At 44.7% G+C, this 13,986-nt stretch overlaps 1 protein-coding gene across 4 annotated transcripts in view; it reads left to right on the top strand.

The window, feature by feature from the left end:
- The first annotated feature begins 816 nt into the window (after positions 1 to 816).
- The window catches only part of AHCTF1 (AT-hook containing transcription factor 1), a 74,365-nt gene continuing 61,195 nt past the window's right edge, over positions 817 to 13,986 (top strand). For 3 of the 4 annotated variants that reach the window (XM_066617733.1, XM_066617727.1, XM_066617709.1), the window contains exon 1: positions 957 to 1,139. The gene's annotated coding sequence lies outside the window, so the exon portion shown is untranslated. Of the gene's footprint in view, positions 914 to 956; positions 1,140 to 13,986 lie in introns of those variants that run through there. The other variant, XM_066617718.1, reaches the window with a different exon arrangement.

Here is a 13,986-nt window from a genome sequence, read left to right as displayed (position 1 = left end):
ATCCCCCCCACACACACAGTGTCAGAGAGTCGATGTGGCCCTCCTGCTAAAAACTTTGGACACCCCTGGGTTACACAATTATTTATTAGTTCTCCTTCAACAGGTTATTTTCAAATTCTGGATTAAAAGGCTCCCAGATCATGTGTTCATGACTATCACACTTCTGTTCCACTGGGTGCTGTTTTTTTTTTGAGTGAAGAGGGATTAGTGTGGATATGAAGTGCTTGGTATGGAGTAAGATCACAGGCCCATCTAGATGGGAATTTTCTACTCTGAGTGACAGCAGCTCTTTCAGAATGCAGGCAGGAGTCTTCCCCAGTCCTCCTATCTGTGATCCTTTTAACTGGAGATGCCAGGGATGGAGCATGGATGCTACTTAGAACCCCTGCCTGTTAAAATATAAGAGAAGTTCGTTGACCAGTGACTGCTGGAACTAGTCCAGGGTCACAACTTTGCACTTCCAGGTGTCTCTAAGCTAAAAGAGATACCAACTCCTAGTTACGTATCCATTGAGGGCCTCTTCCAGAGGCTGCAATCCCATCCACACTTTCCTGGGAGGAAGCCCCATTGAACACAATGGGACTGGCTTCTCTTTAGACGTGCAAAGCCCCCACCAGAACTGCCTAGAACCTCACGTGACATGCACACCTGCAGCACATCACGTGACACGCGTTGCCGGAGAGATGGCCGGGACCTCTCGGCTGAGGCCCTGGAGCGATGCATGCTGGGATTTGTAGTAGTCGCAGGACTACAGCGTCCGGGTACTTTCCGCTCCGCCTTCCCAGCCAGCCTGGCCTGAGGAACGGCAACAATTAAGAAAAGCCGCAGAGGCCTCGGCGTTTGAAAATTCCCGCGACGGCCTGTTCTCGCGAGAGCGGGGCTTCCTCGTTCGCCCCCCTCCTGCTGGCTGCCGGTGAGTGATCGTGGGCGGGGGGAGGAGGCGGTTGCTGCGCAGACAGATACCGAGCGAGCGCGGCGGCGGCGGCGGAGGTTGAGCAGGCCCGGCGCAGCCCAGCCCCGCAGCCTGCCTGCCTAGGGGCGCACGTTGGGCGGCCTGCGGGCCCTCGGGCGAGATGCCGGCGCTCTGACCGGCCAGCGAGCGGCGCGAGGGAGGCGGTGACACCGCTCGGCGGCGGCAGGTACCGGGGAGGGCGAGGGAGCCTGGCCAGGCCCGCCTGGGGAGGGAGGCGCGGCGGGCGGGCGGGCGGGCTGGCTGGCTTCTTACATAAGCGTCCGCCGGTGCCGCACATGGCTGTGCCGGTGCTCCGCCGCGGCCCGGTCTCGGCGACGGAAGGGAGGAGTGGCGAGCGCGCCTTCGGAGCGCGTGGCGGGCGGGCTGCTGGGGGTGCCCCGGCGAGGGTCGGGGGAAGCCTGGCTCGGGGGGCGCGGCGAGGCTCCTGCTTGCGGGGGGCGCGCCTCGGTCCTTGGCCGCACCAGGACATGTGACAGTTCAGCGCGAACAGCTACACCGAGGGGGAACCAGCCATGTTGGAGAGCGGGCGGGGGCGGGCGGGGGCTTCCTGGTTGAGTTCCTGCACGAGGATCCTGATCCTGTGTGTGAATGACTCGGGGGCTGAGAGCCCGGTCCTCTGCGCGTCTTCTCAGAAGTAAGTCCCATTACGGTCAATGGGGCTCACTCCAAGGAAAGTGTGGATAAGATCGGGGCCTCAGAGCCCAATCCTCTGCATGTCTACTCAGAAGTCAGTCCCGTTAGAGTCAGTGGGGCTTACTCCTATGTAAGTAGAAAAGTATATAAGCTGGAAAGTTGAATTGGATTGGGCTGCTGTCCTATCCAGCTTTCCAGCTCCAGTGTAGCCACAATGCAGCCCCATGCTAAGGGAACACATGTTCCCACACCTTCAGAAGGCACCAGTGACTGCTCCTCCACCACAGGATGCAGCACACAACCCACTGGCACAACTGCACCAGCTCTGGAAAATTGGATAGGACCCTAAGTCTGGTATTGTCCAGTGGGATTGACTTGGTGCACTTCTTTGGAAAGAGATTTCCCTGGATAATAACAGACTGAGTGGTAGAGAACTCTTAAGTTTAAGTATGCGTATTTGGGGACTGGGTCCGAAGCCCCTGGAATAGAATAGTGTTGCTAATGGTCTGATCTGTCCATTCAGCAGAATGATGTGGTAGAATTGTCTGCACTACTGTAGGTAGAAGATCTGCAGGTCCATGTTAAAAAAAACACCAAAACAGTTCTTCCTGAAAGTAGAAAGTTGCTTAGCAGGGGGAGATTGGACTTGAACCTTGCTCCTCAGACTGCTGTGAATTCCACCACCATAAAGTTCTTTATGTGAGAGCATTGAAAACAAATAAAATGTGATCATTTTTCTTTCTGGTTTAAAATGGTGCCAGCGTACACCAACTTCTTTGCACCTAGTCCTGACCAGGTGGTAATTGGTCAAGGCCATAGTGTGTACTATGTTGTCTTGGTTCTCAGCTGGTATCCAGGACTAGATCATTTTACAGTTTGATGATGGAATGCATTCAAAATTAAGAGTGGTGACTAAACAGTTCCCAGTGGGTCCAATACTAGCAAGAAATGACTGACATTCAGGCTGCATCAAGAGATATATCCAGGTAGCTAGGGTACTAGATCTGATAAGTTGAGTGCATGAGTAAAGTTTATATACCAGAGATTTCTACTCTCTTCTGAAAACAAAGGTTTTCTTGTATATGTATGAGAACAAAAATACAGGGTACTGTTGTGGTTGATTTTGGTTTTGAAATACATTCAATTTCCTAGTGCATGTATTTAAAATATATATATTTTGCCAGGATCATTGATTAGCTGATTTCAGTAAACATATATGAAGCCTTGATCGCTTTGTTCACCATTGTTGCATGTGATAATATGAAATTGGGTGTAATTTCAAGTTATGCAGTGTTTTGTAAATACAGTAACAGATTTTTGAGTCTTCTTGAAGACCAAGAAATTAAACTGCAATCCTGTACAAACTTGTGTAAGAGTAAACTCCATTATGTGCGATGGGACTTCTAGTGGAGAATGGACATCCTGAAGCCAGCACTTGAGTACTGGCTGTAGACAATCTGTTCTCTGCTCTCTCTGGTGGTCTATGGGAAAAAACTTGCTCAACAAGATGCAAGTGATCAAAGGTGATTTTGTTTTTGTTCCTGACACCTTGCGGACCACTTCTCAGAGTCTCACAGACCATCTGTGCTCCATGGACCACAGACTGGGAACCAGTGATGTAAATGAATGGGCAGCCCATTCCTAACTGTACTGGAACAGCAGCAGTTGACTGGCTGACTGGCCTGCACTGTATCCAGCACAGGATAGGAGATGGATCCAGCACAACTCAGAGTAACAGGATATTTATCCCCTTACCCTGAATAATATCCCAGCCACCCTAATGGGGCTACTCAGATCTGTGCCGGCTAAATCACTGATGCAGATCCAAGCAGCTCAGTGTAACACTGAACTGGCCTAAGTGCCAGAGGCCGATTCCACTCCCCTAAGACTTGGTCCACCCACCACCCCTGCCATGAAACCCGCCCCCCCGCCCCCCCGTTCTGCCCTTCCCAACTCCCCTATCCTGGCCTCCTCAGGCTGGTGAGAATTTACCCTTGCCCAGCAAGGTGCGGGGAGGCTGGCATGTGTCGTTGTGCTGGTCTCAACTTGTAAGGAGGTGCAAATGTGCTTTATGGCACATTTGTGTCACTCCTGAGCTGGCACAAGGGACTTGTGCCAACCTAGTGAGCACATAGGATTGCACTGTAAGGCTCAACCTGTGTAGGAAAATATTTTGGTTAAATTATTCTTTTGTATGTGATTTTAAAAATTGTAATTGATTTTCTAACAAAGTTTGTCTATTGCATCAAATCTTTCATTTATTTTTTATTAGGCTGTGTTGACTTATAATAGCTTGCTGCAGAGGTGTCAGGCATACGGCCTGCGGCCCCTGGAAGCAATTTATCCAGCCCTGATTATAATTGGGCTCTCTCAGCTTGATAATTGGGCTCTCTTATAACTTGGAAATAAGAACAATATTTGCACATTTTCTGTTATTTTCAGCTAGTGAGTTTCTACTTGAGAACAAAGTGCTTATTTCTGGCCATCATCTGCTTTATTATGTCATTTTCTGCTTAATGATGTCACTTGCGGCCCTTAGCAGGCACCATGAATGCCTCTGTATGGAACAAGTTGGTTGTCCCTGGCTTATTGTATGCTACTATGTTCTCCTTAATGGAAGGGAAGGGATGCATTGATACCATATTGGACACAATCTTGGAGGATCCCAATAATCCTCAGTATTTGGCACGCCCAGTCCAGAGCTGAAACAGTTTAACATGAATTGAGAATTGTGACGTCTGACACAAACTTCCTCCCTGTGTTCTTCATCCTGTTTGTTTCTCCTCATCAAGTTATTGGATATTTGCTAATGGAAATAATAATGGAAATGGAATGGAAAATAATGGAAATAATCTCAGAAGCTAAGCAGCATCAGGCCTGGTTAGTACTTGGATGGCAGACCGCTTGGGAATACCAAGTGCTGTAGGCTTACCATAGTCTTTTGAGACTGAAGGTTGCTAACCAATGGGAAAGAAAGATAATGGAAAAGAACCTTAGAGAGATTTAGATTAGTGACTTAAAATGTTTGGTGTTCTGGTTTTTAGATCAGAAGAAAGTTGGTTGTTGAATACTTTCCATCTTTAAAATATTTCCATTTCAGGAATGGTTAATTTCCAGACACTGTACTGACCACTTGTGGAAGCATTATCACCTGTAGATGTTTAGAACCTCTAGAAAACATTTAAAATCTAACTTTTTAATTTTGGGTGGCTTCATTTGGTAATCCATATAGATGTGACACACTTAAACACATGGTGGTGGAATTTTGAGATCATCAAAGAAGACTTGATGAAGGGAGAAAGAGGTACTTGCAGTGTAAAACTTTACTAGTTAGTATCAGGATCTAACACTTTATTACTAGATTTTTCTAGAAGCGCCCTAGGAGTAGAAAGAAACTTCTTAGACTTTATATTGGAAAATCAGGTCAGTGCTGTTCTTTACTGTGAAAATCTATTTCTATTGGAATGCTAACTTATAGGTATGTCTAAGGCTGATGATGCCAGCCCAGAAAGCATAACAGACAAAAACCTGTTTTCACTTCATTATTCTCCTTTTTATGAAATGATATTTTTAAAATTCAGTATCTTAAAAGGTAAGGGACTCAGTGTGCTTGCTGCTGATATATCCTGGATATGGGTGGGGCAACATAAGCATACAATTTGTAGCTATTGCAGCATGGTACATTGTAATACATCATATTACAGATAACAACATAAGAAGAGCCCCACTGGATCAGGCTATTGACCCATCTAGTCCAGGTTCCTGTATCTCACAGCAGCCCACCAAATGCCCCAGGGAGCACACCAGATAACAAGAGACCTGCATCCTGGTGCCTCCCTTGCATCCGCCATTCTGACATAGCCCATTTCTAAAATCAGGAGGTTGCACATACGCCTCATGGCTTGTAACCCATAATGGATTTTTCCTCCAAAAACTTGTCCAATCCCCTTTTGAAGGCATCCAGGCCAGATGCTGTCACCACATCTTGTGGCAAGGAGTTCCACAGACCAACCAAAGAAATATTGGGTAAAGAAATATTTTCCTTTGTCTGCCCTAACTTTCCCAACACTCAATTTTAGTGGATGTCCCCTGTTTCTGGTGTTATGTGAGAGCGTAAAGAACATCTCTCTATCCACTTTATCCTTCCCACGCATAGTTTTGTATGTCTTAATCATAGTTTTGTATGTCTCCCCTCAGGTGTCTCTTTTCTAGGCTGCAGAGGCCCAAACGACGTAGCCTTTCCTCATAAGGAAGGTGCCCTAGCCCAGTAATCATCTTAGTCGCTCTCTTTTGCACCTTTTCCATTTCCACTATATCCTTTTGAGATGTGGTGACCAGAACTGGACACAGTATTCCAGGTGTGGCCTTACCAGTGATTTGTATAATGGCATTATAACATTAGCTGTTTTGTTCTCAATACCTTTTCCAATGATCCTAAGCATAGAATTGGCCTTCTTCACTGCCGCTGTACATTGGGTCGACACTTTCTTAGAGCTCTCCACCACCACCCCACGATCTCTCTCCTGATCTGTCACAGGCAGCTCAGAACCCATTAGCCTATATGTGAAGTTTTGATTTTCTGCCCCAATGTGCCCCAATGACTTTACACTTACTTACATTGGGAAGATCTGTTGGAGAAGTGGTGACTTCACACTCTCCCACCTAATTGATGATAAGATTGCAGAGTACTGTACCTTGGAACTGCTTAAGAGAGGTGTACGGGGAGAGATTTGAAAGCTATAAGTAAAGTCATGGATAGTGCCTTGGGAATTGGTTCTTTCACATATTACAGTCTACAGTATGGTCTATGTGTTTTGGGGGGAGGGGTCAAGAAACTTGACTAGATAACACATGTAGATAATGGATAACACCCTGAGTTATACATATTGTATAATCTCTGTGAGTTTAGGTTACCTTCACCATTTCACCCTATCGAAGCTTCCTAATCTCGCCCCCCCATCAGTTAGAGCAGTGATTTTCAACCTTTTTCATCTCAAGGCACAGGACAAGGCACAAAAATTGTCAAGGCACACCATCAGGTTTTTGGCAATTGACAAGGCGCACCATGCTGCCAGTGGGGGGCTCACATCCCCTATTGGCCTTACTAATAAATTTCTTTCCCCCAAATTCCTGTGGCACACCTGTGAACCATTCATGGCACACCAGTGTGCCATGGTGCAGTGGTTGAAAATAACTGAGTTAGTGATTCTCTTTGTATCATATGGATATTCCCTCACCTTTTCCAAGTATCTTTGTACTGTACTACATTCTATACCACTGCCAAGAGTCCCTCTTGCTTTCTGCAGTTGCGGGGAGGGGGTAGCAACTTTGGTAAGGAGTGGGCTAACTTGGCATGCTGTTCTAACAGTAACAAATTTCTTAGAGTTTTACATGACTCTTTGAGATGTAAATCTCAGATTTTAACATGAACAAATCTCTTAGAAAAACAGGCATTGCAGTTGAGATCGTTTTTGTATATTTATGTAAGGAAAATATTATCATTCAGAGTTAAGGAATTGGTGTTAGAATTTTACCATGTGTAATTTGCTGTACAAAGAAAAATAATTCAACAATCACTTTCAGTTGTTCCCCTTAGCAATATTTGGCACTTGTACTGATGAAAAAGTGTTTTATTCTGCTGTTGAAACATTTCCAAAACAGTTAAATATGCTGACTGTGGTAATGTTATCTTAGGTATTGTCCTTGCCACCAGCAACATTTTTTCAGAATATTATTGTTCCTGCAGTTAGCTCCTGGATATGTTGGTACATTTTTTATTTAGCATGTGACCCTTTAGTTGCGCAAAATTCTTCAAAATACTAAAAGCAGAATGCTGTTGTTCTCTCCTCACTGTTAATATTTGTTACTGTAGTTTATAGTCTTTAGTTTAGTTACTATACTTATGATAGCTTATATTCTTTACACTGTTTATAGTTTTTAGTATCTGCTCTAAGCTGCCACCCTATGGGGGTAGAAGGGCAGGGTAGAAATATTTTAAAGAAACTTTTAAAAAAGCATGTGCACGTTTGAAATGATCTTGCTTAAAAACTGGTGACTTTTTTTAATTGAGTTTCTATGCCTTTGTGTGCTTTTTGTCTTTGTGTGTTTAAATGTGAATGGATAAGCACAGAGTTAATAATGTATGTGTTCACTGAAGGAGTTGTGGGCAATCAGTAGAGGAGTGATGGGTGGGTGGTTGTTGATTTTGCTGTTAAAACTCTTATTATAATCCACAACATGATTATATGGAAGAAAATGCAATACATTTTAAATACTGAACTCTGTTATTCATAACCAGTTGACTTACAACTGATTGGAAGATATAATTAACACCTCATTTGTATTTAGCTGCAATATTTTTTAAGTTTTAAAAATCTCTATGGTACATGATTTGCCTTAATCTCTGCACTTGCAGACATCTTAAATCAGTGGTTCTCACACTTTTAGCGCCAGACCCACTTTTTAGAATGAGAATCTGTCAGGACCCAGCAGAAGTGATGTCATACCAGAAGTGACATCATTAAGCAGGAAGAGTTTTAACAATCCTAGGCTGCAATCTTACCCAAGCCTATCCAGGAGTAAGTCCCATTTGCTGTCATATACACAATAACGTGTTAGAAGATCTGTAATATTTTCCCAAATGCAGTCACATACCATGGTAGCTTCACGTGTAGTGTATTAAAAATAAAATATTGAAATGAATGGAGACCCACCTGAAATTGGCTTGCAACCCACCTAGTGGGTCCCGACCCACAGTTTGAGAAACACTGCCTTAAATATTTACTCTCAGAACTTGAGGAGGAGGTGTAGAGAGAGTGAATCTTGGTTTTTGGGGTAGATGACAGTAAGTAGACTCAGCTGGTTTGTATTTTGGCAGTTAATAAAGTTGATAACAAAGGCCCCCTTAATGAAATGGTGCAGAATTGAGGACATGGATCTCATGGCTTAATCTGAGAAATGCATATGCCAGTTGAGGACGTTAGACAGAGTCAGCAGTCAGTTAGCTCAATGGAGCTATTCACTCCTTGTTCACTTTTGAACCAAAGCCTGCTGAACCCTGTTACGCACCTGTGCAAAAACACTTGTAAAACTTGGCCTACTTAAATAGTTTTGTTTGAAAAATATGCCACTAATAAGGCTGTGATCTTAAATTGAGTCTAGAGCAGAATATGAAGAGTTTCAATATATATTTAAAAATCATGTCCTATAGTTTACTGTATTATTGTATTTATCCAAAAATATATCTTCATTGCCCCACAAAGGAAGTGGTCCCATGCACTGGTGGACGGGCCTTGTTTTCACACTCGGAATCAGACTGTTTGGAGTGCAAGTAACTTTTCCTGTGACCACATCACTGACCTAGTGTTTTTTCTCTCCGTAAGATTTGGCGCACCTTGCACGCTTCCATGTTTTGCTCAACTTCTTCTTTACTGATGGCCTGCACCACTTGTAACTCACCAAAATGAAGCATAGGTTTGGCAAACTCAGGAGTTTAGTAACCTCTCCTGTTAAGTTAATGTTTGAAAAGTTACAAATGCAAATTTCATTATGTCTTTGAAAAGAATGCATACCGCAATGTCTTAAATATTCCAAAAGTGAAGAGTTCCAATAAAGCAGTATTTCCCAACCTGGAGGTTGTGACCAGCTCTCCCCCCAGCAGGTGTTCTTGTTTTTGTTTGGGATGCTTCCCTCTTAAGGAGAGTATCGATCCAACCAGGGACCTGTAGGTGCTGTTCCATGTAAGTAAAAAAGGGATTTTATAATTTACTGTGTTAGGAGGCGGCAAGAACCTGAAAGTGCCATACTAACAGCACGTGTGGGTCCTCAGTTGGGTCATTACCCTCCTTAAGAGGGTACTAAGGTTGGGAACCACTGCAACAGAGTAACATTCAGAAAGCTAGATACAGAACAATTTAAATGAAAAAGTGAACTCTTGTATGTCATTCTGACCTTACATACTTTACCTAGGAATTGTACAGGATGCCTAGTTGTCCTATAGAATGCATACCTATTTTTTGGCAAAGCAAAATATTACAGACCAGTGGTTCCCAAACTGGTGGATCGTGACCCACCAGCATGGGAAGCACTTCATCCTGGCCTCTTAAGCAGCAGGGGTAAAGGTAGTGACATGATCTTAAGGATTGCGCCGCTTCTGGAATCAGAGGGTTTTTCCCCACTTGCCTCTCCTTGTACCAGCCCCACAGATCTGTGGGGAGCCCCACAGGTGGTTCTGCAGGCTTCCTTCAAACTTTAGAAAGGTTAAAAATATTTTTGGTTTTCTGGTTTTTGATTGTGAAACTGGAAGTGGTTTCCAATTGCTATTTTTACCATTTCTAAGGCTTGTTGACCCCCAAAAAGGTGGCTGGGTGGAGGCTCCCCACACCCCCAGAGGCTGGAACAGGGGAAGTAAGTTAAAAAAAACTCTCTGTTCCTGATAGCAGCGGAATCCTGGGGATTATAGGATTAGCCAATAGGGTTGGCTGGAGCACAACAAGGAGTAAGAGGTCAAAAATCTCCTTATCCTGAGTTACACTCTAGTCAGCATCTACTTTGCACTGGATGCAGCACAGGCCACTCTGCTTGTTGGTTCCAGTGGAGTTTAGGATTGAGCTGCCTATTTGACACTTTGTTTTACACACGCACTTATCAAATCCTTGCCTGGTTCCTGTGGACTGTTGTGTTGCTGCGGACCTGAGTGATGCTTATTGCATACTTTGCAAAAAAAAGGGGGGGGGGAGGGAGATAGGCATTCCATACAATCCCTAAGTAAAGCATGTAAGGTCAGAACGAAATAAGCTTCTTTCATCCTTGACCAGGGATTCTTTGGAATGCTAAAGTTCACACAATGCCTAGGCATTCTGTAGAACACTGGAGATCACAATGTCTGTAGCATACTATGAAGAACCCTGATCGAGTGCAGAGGAATGAAATAACTACCACCAAGACTGTCCTAGCCTTACAGATTTAAGAGACAACAATTTACTGACCCGCCTCTTGTTAAGAACATAAGAACAGCCCCACTGGATCAGGCCATAGGCCCATCTAGTCCAGCTTCCTGTATCTCACAGCGGCCCACCAAATGCCCCAGGGAACACAACAGATAACCTGCATCCTGGTGCCTCCCTTGCATCTGGCATTCTGACATAGCCCATTTCTAAAATCAGGAGGTTGCACATACGCATTATGGCTTGTAACCTGTAATGGATTTTTCCTCCAGAAACTTGTCCAATTCCCTTTTGAAGGCATCCAGGCCAGATGCAGTCACCACATCCTGTGGCAAGGAGTTCCACAGACCAACCAAAGAAATATTGGTTAAAGAAATATTTTCTTTTGTCTGTCCTAACCCTCCCAACATTCAGTTTTAGTGGATGTCCCCTGTTTCTGGTGTTATGTGAGAGTGTAAAGAACATCTCTCTATCCACTTTATCCTTCCCATGTATAGTTTTGTATGTCTTAATCATGTCTCCCCTCCGGTGTCTCTTTTCTAGGCTGGAGAGGCCCAAACGCCGTAGCCTTTCCTCATAAGGAAGTTGCCCCAGCCCAGTAATCATCTTAGTCGCTCTCTTTTGCACCTTTTCCATTTCCACTATATTCTTTTGAGATGTGGTGACCAGAACTGAACACAATACTCCAGGTGTGGCCTTACCACAGATTTGTACAACGGCATTATAATATTAGCTGCTTTGTTCTCAATACCTTTTCCAATGATCCTAAGCATAGAATTGGCCTTCTTCACTGCCGCCGTACATTGGGTCGACACTTTCATTGAGCTCTCCACCACCACCCCAAGATCTCTCTCCTGATCTGTCACAGACAGCTCAGAACCCATCAGCCTATATGTGAAATTTTGATTTTTTTGCCCCAATGTGCATGACCTTACACTTACTGACATTGAAGCGCATCTGCCATTTTGCTGCCCATTCTGCCAGTCTGGAGAGATCCTTCTGGAGCTCCTCACAATCACTTCTGGTCCTCACCTCTCGAAAAAGTTTGATGTCATCTACAAACTTTGACACCTCACTGCTCAACTCTGTCTCCAGGTCATTTATGAAGAGGTTGAAGAGCACCGGTCCCAGGTCAGATCCTTGGGGCACACCGCTTTTCACCTCACTCCATTGTGAAAATTGCCCATTGACACCCACTCTCTGTTTCCTGGCCTTCAACCAGTTCTCAATTGATGAGAGGACCTGTCCTCTAATTCCCTGACTGTGGAGTTTTTTAGTAGCCTTTGGTGAGGGACCGTGTCGAACGCCTTCTGAAAGTCCAGATATATAATGTTTACAGGTTCTCACACATCCACATGCCTGTTGACCTTTTCAAAGAATTCTAAAAGGTTTGTGAGGCAAGACGTACCCTTACAGAAGCCATGCTGATTCTCCCTCAGCAAGGCCTGTTCATCTATGTGTTTTGAGATTCTATCTTTGATGAGGCATTCCACCATCTTACCCGGTATGGATGTTAGGCTGACCGGCCTATAGTTTCCCGGGTCCTCCCTCTTTCCCTTTTTAAAGATCGCAATTCTTTAATTCCTTAATAACTCTTGAGTGGATGCTGTCAGGGCCTGGTGACTTATTGATCTTTAATTTATCAATGAGGTCTGAAACATCTTCACTTTCAACCTCTATCTGACTTAATTCCTTGGTCAGGAGGGGCCGTTTGGGCAGTGGTATTTGCCCAACGTCTTCTGCCATGAAGACAGATGCAAAGAACTCATTTAATTTCTCTGCCATCTCTAAGTCTCCTTTTATTTCCCCTTTCCCTTCCTCACCATCCAGAGGGCCAACCGCTTCTCTGGCGGGTTTACTACTTCTAACATATTTGAAGAAGCTTTTACTATTCCCCTTAATGCTGCTGGCCATGTGTTCCTCATAGTCTCTGTTGGCCTCCCATATCACCTTCTTACATTTCTTTTGCCACAGTTTATGTTCCTTTTTATTCTCTTCATTAGGGCAAGACTTCTATTTATGGAAGGAAGCTTCCTTGCCCTTAATGGCCTCTCTAACTTGGCTGGTTAGCCATGCGGGCACCCTCCTGGACTTAGTCGAGCCCTTCTTCCTTTGCGGTATATGCTGGGCCTCTATTACTGTTGTTTTGAGCAACCTCCATGCACTCTGTAGAGATTGGACTCTTTTTACCTTCCCTTTCAACCTCCTTCTAACCAGCCTCCTCATTTGACGGAAGTCCGCTCGTCAGAAGTCAAGCGTTTTTGTGAGAGATTTGCCTGGTATCTTCACCCAATGTGCATGTTGAAACGGATTACAGCATGATCATTGTTCCCTAACAGCTCTGTAACACTGACATCTCTAACCAGGTCCTGTGTACCGCACAATATTAAATCCGGAGTCACCTGTCCTCTGGTGGGCTCCATGACTAGCTGCTCTAAGGCACAGTCATTTAACATGTCAAGGAATCTGGTCTCCTTTTCATGACTAGAACACAAATTGACCCAGTCTATATAAGTCCCCCATGATTACAACCCTGTCCTTCCTTGTCACCTCCCTGATCTGTTTCCTCATTTCAAGGTCCCCTTCTGGTTTCTGGTCTGGAGGACAATAGTACGCCCTCAGTATTCCATCGCTGCTCAGGCCTGGTAATTTAGCCCATAGAGATTCTATGGTGGAGTTGGACCTGCCTTCAATCTCTGCTTTGCTGGATTCTATCCCTTCCTTAACATAAACAGCCACCCTACCTCCAACACGCCCCTCCCTGTCCCACCTGTAAAGTATATAGCCCGGGATTGCGGTATCCCACTGACTTTCCACATTCCACCAGGTTTCCATTATGCCCACTATGTCAATGTTTTTCCTAGTCACCAGACATTCCAGTTCTCCCATCTTTGCTCGGAGACTTCGGGCATTTGCATAAAAGTACGAGGGTTGCCCAGAAAGTAATGCACCACATTGTTTTTCTTCAACAATTATTTATTGAACACAATGAAACTTACACACAAGAAAGAATGATGTTTCTTCTACACTCCCTATTTTTCCACGTAATCTCCATCCAGTTCTATGGCCTTCCTCCAGCGAGACACAAGGGCATGTATGCCCTGTCAGTACCACTCCTTGTTCTGGTCATGAAGCCATTTCTGCACTGTGCGAATCACCTCTTCGTCATCCTCAAAATGTCTTCCGCAAATGGCATCCTTTAATGGCCCAAACAAGTGGAAGTCTGAGGGAGCTAGGTCAGGGCTGTAGGGTGGATGGGGTAACACAGTCCAACCCTGTTTAGTGATGTGTTCTGAAGTCCTCAAACTTGTGTGAGGCCGAGCGTTATCATGTTGAATCAAACATTCACCTGGATTGTTATGGCGCCGGAGTAGCTGGAAGTGCTTCTTGAGTTTGGTTAATGTCTTCACATAAGCTTCAGATTTAATGGTGCTG

This window comes from Tiliqua scincoides, chromosome 1, assembly GCF_035046505.1.
Source record: "Tiliqua scincoides isolate rTilSci1 chromosome 1, rTilSci1.hap2, whole genome shotgun sequence".
In the NCBI taxonomy this organism is placed as follows: Eukaryota; Metazoa; Chordata; class Lepidosauria; order Squamata; family Scincidae; genus Tiliqua; species Tiliqua scincoides.
Note: the sequence above shows the minus strand (reverse complement) of the source record. Positions and strands in the feature narration are given on the sequence as shown.